The sequence below is a fragment of the Mus caroli genome, chromosome 4, assembly GCF_900094665.2.
Source record: "Mus caroli chromosome 4, CAROLI_EIJ_v1.1, whole genome shotgun sequence".
NCBI lineage: Eukaryota > Metazoa > Chordata > Mammalia > Rodentia > Muridae > Mus > Mus caroli.
The window spans coordinates 130,356,995-130,362,849 of record NC_034573.1 but is presented as its reverse complement, the minus strand read 5'-3'; the positions used below and the strand labels follow the sequence as shown (position 1 = coordinate 130,362,849).

At 49.5% G+C, this 5,855-nt stretch overlaps 1 long non-coding RNA gene across 1 annotated transcript in view; it reads right to left on the bottom strand.

Annotated features, from left to right (window-relative positions):
* Positions 1-3,581: 3,581 nt before the first annotated feature.
* Positions 3,582-5,855, bottom strand: part of LOC110292167 — a 3,391-nt gene continuing 1,117 nt past the window's right edge. Inside the window, exons 2-4 of the long non-coding RNA XR_002377677.1 lie at positions 5,202-5,353; positions 4,753-5,090; positions 3,582-4,115 (exon numbers count right to left, since the gene is read on the bottom strand). This is a non-coding gene — a long non-coding RNA (uncharacterized LOC110292167). The remainder of the gene's footprint in view (positions 4,116-4,752; positions 5,091-5,201; positions 5,354-5,855) is intronic.

Below are 5,855 nucleotides of genomic sequence, written 5' to 3'. Positions count from 1 at the left end.
CCACCATGTGGTTGCTGGGATTTGAACTCTGGACCTTTGGAAGAGCAGTCGGGTGCTCTTACCCACTGAGCCATCTCACCAGCCCCCGGTATTTTTAATTTAAAAACGATGTGTGAGTGTGGGTGCTCAGAGAGGCCAGAGGTTTGGGTCCCCTGAAGCTGGGGTTCCAGGCAGTTGTCGGCTGCCTTATTTGGGTGCTGGGAACTGAACTCCGTTATCTGCAAGAGCAGTCTGAACTCTTACCACTGGGCTGGCTATCTTTCCAATCCCTCTGGTCTCCTTTTCTGGGGCATGGTGTACACACACGTTTAACCCCAGCATGTAGAAAGCAGAGGCAGGAGGATCTCTGTGTGTCTTAAGTTTCTGCTCTCTGTCCTATCTCTACCTCCCCAGTGCTGGGGTTACAGCCACACACTGTCATATGCTGTCACATGTTGTCACATGCCGTCATCATTTCCTATGGCTTCCTGTCTGCCATGAAAGCCTCGGCTAACAGAGCTCCATCCCAGTGCCCCGTGTGCATATGCATTTATTTGTTTGTTGTGTGTGGGGTCCAAGACCACCTGGTGGGAGTGCTCATAGCACCCTGTCAGTTTCAGGAATTGAACTCGGGGCTCCTGACAGCAAGACCCTCTACTCACTGAGCTATCTTGACAGCCTTGCTTTTGTTGTTTGGCTGGTTGGGTCTTTTTCAAGATAGGATTTTTTACTATGTAACTCTAACTAGCTTGAAACTTTCTATCTGGACCAGGCTAGCTTTGTTCTTTTGGTGACTCTCCTGCCTCAGTGCTGGGATTACAGGTGGGTGCCACCACACTGGCCTCTTGGGGACTGCTGACCATGTGCCACCCTGAACAGCATGGAACCCACTTGGTATCTAGCTCTCCCTAACCCACAGAATGTCTGTGGCCAGAAGCGTCCCTTAGAGCCAAGTAGCCCAGCCATTGGACCAAGATAGATCCAGCGTGATGAAGGCCAGTAAGTCCGGACAGCCCATTACATGCTAACTGACACAGGGCACAACAGCTGACAACTGTCCAGTGAGGAAAGAACCATGAAGAGAGGGGAATGAGGTTGCGTGGCACCAGAATTCCCAGGAAGCCTTGAGTATCCCCCCCCCCCCCCCCCCCCCCCCCCCCCCCCCCCGAGCAGCTCATCCTTGACTGTCATTTCTTTTGCACTGCATCTTAGTTTACTCCCAGGACCTGCAAGATGGAAAGAGAACCAACAAGCTGTCCTCTGACTCCCCACCAACACCCATGCACAGAGGCACACATACATACATACATACACAGACATGCATACATACATACACACATAGAAATGCACATATATACATACACATGCATACACACACATCCCCTACACCATGCAGTCAAATACACACACCCTACACTATGTTACACACCCCCATACACAGAGACACACATATATACATATGCACACACACAGACACACACAGAAACACACAGACATACATAGAGACACAAACATATGCATGTACACATATATACACACATGTACACACATATATATACACATCTATGCACACATACACATATGTATACATATATCCCACACCCATGCAGATACACATATACACACATGCATATACACATACATACACATGTAGAAACATACACATGCACACAAACATATATATACATATACCCCACACTCATGCACACACAAATACATATGTGCACACATAAATACATATACATGCACATGTATACGCAGCATACATAACACTCCTCTACATGCACAGATACACACTCTTTTTTTTGTTTTTTGTTTTTCCGAGACAGGGTTTCTCTGTGTATCCCTGGCTGTCCTGGAACTCACTCTGTAGACCAGGCTGGCCTCGAACTCAGAAATCTGCCTGCTTCTGCTTCCCGAGTACTGTGATTAAAGGCATGCGCCACCACTGCCCAGCACATATACACTCTTACACACTTGTGCAGACAGACACACAGAGACACACATACATACATACATACACACCCATGCACAGACACATGCACACACAGAGACACACACAGACGCACATACATACATACATACCCATGCACACACAGAGACACACGCAGACCCATGCACACACAGAGACACACGCAGACACATGCAGACACACACAGCCGGGCCATCCTCTCTGGCAGGATCACCCTTTGTGCTGTGTCAATGGAACTGATGTTCTCTGAAGAGGCTGCATTCGTCTTTGAGGACCTGCAGCTCTCTTGACCTTGGCTGTGTAGAACATGACACTTCCAGAGAGATGAAGGGTGTAGGTCACGAGTGCATCATCCCAGTTGTCTTCAGTCTCCCGTAGTAACCATTTTCGATCCACCTCTTGTATGACCTGACATCCTCTTGACTTTTAGAAGACATTCTTGACACACAAGGATGCAGCTTCCATCAACCCTTAAGCTAAGACTTTGACTTGATAGGCTTTTGAAAGCAGGGAGCTGTGTGTGTCTCCAGCCTTCAGGAAGCCAATGCTTCGGCCTGGCACTTTATAAAGCAGGAATAATCGACACACACACCTGCAATCTCATCTTGGAAGGTGGAGGCAGGAGGACCAGAAATTCTATAGCATCTTTGGTCACACGGAGTGTGTAAGGCTAGTCTGGACTATGTCTCAAAACCAGGGAACTAGTCCTGGTTGCCCGGGACTTTAATCCAGGCACTCAGAGGCAGGTGGATTTCTGCGAGTTCAGCTCAGCATTTCCTTCAGCTGCTATGGTTTGTCTACCTGAAGGCACGGCCAATGCATTCTAGTTTTGCTTTGGGACAGGGTTTCGTAATCTCAGGCTGGTTTAGAACTCACGACCCAGGTGGGGGTGACCTTGAACTGATCCTTCTGTTTCCTGAGAGATAGCATGGCAGGCATGCCCACATGCAGAGCTGGGGACTGAAGCTTTGGCTTTGTGTACTAGGTGAGCAGCTGAACCACATCCCACTCCCACTCCCCCATCCCCCACCCCCTCTATAATTTGCTAGGATTCACGACTTGCCTTTTGTCCTGTGACTATACAGGCAAACGTCACCTTCCCAAGTGTCATTTCCTAGTCCTTTGCACTAACTTGAACTTGAACCTACTACTGGTCCAGAGAATGGAATCTGTGGCTCGGGGTGGGGTGGAGGAGGGTCATTCACTTTCCCTAAGGGCCATTCCTAGGACAGTGGGGTCCTGGGAAGAGACAGGCGGAAGGAATTACTGAGATACTATGGTCTCCTCCCAGAAGCCCTGTCCCTAGTGCGGAAGCCCATTTATTGCAGCCACATAATCTGGGAAGTTTGTTTAGCAAGCATTAAGTTTATCCTTTCCCCTATCTCTTTTCTAAGCCACGTTTTGGGGGTTCCCTCCGACATTCTGGCCTTCCTTACACTTTCTCCAAAGCCTCCCTTGGCACCATGTGGCTGCTTGCTAGCCACGTGTCTGACTTCCGTCCCAGCTTAAATGGCATGGTACCAGTTCCCTTTCTGTGCTCTCCTCCTCTGGGCTGCGGAGGTTTACAGCCTGCCCGCCCTGGGGGTTTTCTTTTAAACTCTAATAAAATTGTCCTTGTGTCTCCAATTGAGTTCATTCTTAAATCCGTTTATTAATGAAGCTAAGAAGCCCAGGAGGGAACCCCTCAGTTTCCCCAGATCAGTTCGGGCAGAGCTGCTGTTTGACATGAGCAACCGCAGCTGGCTCAGCGTAGCCCCGGAGGGCCCCCACCTCACAGATGTCAGCAGTTCCTCCTTCCTTTCAGCTGGAAAACCCGAAAATATCTCCTGACATTGACAGATGTTCTGTGGGGGGCAATCACAGCCCCCCCATTCCTGATGGAGAACCACGAAACGGCTGGAAAAAATTACCTTCCACTGTGGTACAGGAGCTGGGGCTCCGGCTGGGGCCCCTCCGGGGGTAGGTGGTCAGAACCAGATGCTCTGCTTTGATCCTGACAATCTAACAGACTGTGTGGCCATGTGTTTCCTATCTGCTGGGGGGCCCAGAGACCTCATTGTTCTGGGGCGGGGCCTGAAGTCTGTGGGAATTACCAGGCTCCCTCTGGGACGGTAGAGGGAAGAACATGTCAGTGATGTCTTGGTTAATGAAGAAACATGCCATTCTGTGAAAGGGAAAAAGAGAGAGAGAGAGAGAGAGAGAGAGAGAGAGAGAGAGAGAGAGAGAGAGAGAGAGAGAGAGAGAGAGAAGTTGGTATTAGGGGTGCATGCCGGTGGTGGTTCCTCCTCTTGGGAAGCGGAGGCAGGGGGATTTCAAGTTGAAGACTAGCCTGGGCTACCTATTGAGACCTTGACTCAAATAAGCAGGTAAATCAGCAAGGTGTTAGCGAGCTCAGCAGTCAGGGACAAGGACACGCACTGCTGCTGTCCCGGGGGTGGGGGTGGGGTAGCTCACAATGATCTGATCTGTGCAGCCAGATCCAGGGAGTTGACATGTCTGGCCTCTGTGGGGACATGCACGTACCCATACATTCTTATAAATAATTAAAAAAAGAAAACAACCTAAAAATGAACCAGTATATAAAAAAATGAGGACCAAAGCGCCTGCCTCCTGCGCAGGCGTGTAGAGCTGAGATCTGATTCTAGGCACCCACGGAGGAGCCCGCTGAGCCTTTAAGCCTAGCACTGGAGAGACGGAGACTGGGGATCCCTGGAGCTCCCTGGACAGATGGACGGACTCTGTGTTCAGTGAGAGAACGTGTCTCAAAGGTAGGGGGGTGGCTCAGAGGGTAAAGTGCTTACCAAGGAAACATGAGGACCAGAGTTCTCATCTCCGAACATCACCCACACAGATGCTGGGCAGGTGGGATGGCTGGCCTGTCATCCCAGCTCTTGGGAGACAGAGACATCTAGTTAGAGTATCGGGATTGGTGAGCTTGGGGCTCCAGTGGGTGGCCTTGCCTTGATATAAATTGGGGGATGATAAAGAAAGACACCTGAAGCTGGGTGTGGTGGCGCACGCCTTTAATCCCAGCACTTGGGAGGCAGAGGCAGAGGCAGAGGCAGGCAGATTTCTGAGTTTGAGGCCAGCCTGGTCTACAGAGTGAGTTCCAGGACAGCCAGGGCTATACCGAGAAACCCTGTCTTGAAAAAAAGAAAAAAAAGAGAAAGACACCTGACATTAGTTTACATACATATGCATGCACACACATTCACACATGTGAATAGAAAGACACACATGCATACCATACCCTAAATGAGGCAGAGAGTCATTGAGGAAGACGCCTGATGATGTCTGCTTCTAACCTGCACGTGTACACACTTGCATATGCATGAACGCAGCTGGATTTTGCCAGGTATAGAATTCTGTGTGACCTCAGGCAAGCTCTTTGACCTCTCCAAGCTGTGAAGATTAAGTGCCACAGATTGGGAAGGTGGCCAGAGCTTCTGTGGCCTACAACTGGTCCAGCCCTGTGAACGGTGAGTGTCTGTCTTCTCACTCTTTTTTTTTTTTTTTTCTCGAGACACGGTTTCTCTGTGTAGCCCTGGCTGTCCTGGAACTCACTCTGTAGACCAGGCTAGCCTTAAACTCAGAAATCCACCTGCCTCTGCCTCCCAAGTGCTGGGATCAAAGGTGTGCGCCACCACTGCTCCGCCTGTCTTCACTTTTGTGATAGATGCCCGGCTGGATGGTTGCAGAAGTCTCCTAAGGGCTTTCTGGGAAAGCGAGGTGCCAGGGTTGTGCCACATAGTCTTGTCATTTTGAATTGCTAAAGACCTTCTTTGTCTACATCTAAAAAGGACACAATCAAAACATGGGAGAAACTTTGGGACGGGCGGTTCCTTTAATGGTCTTTTCTTTTTGGTTGACTTGCTTCAGATATTCTTTTTTTTTTTTTTTTTTT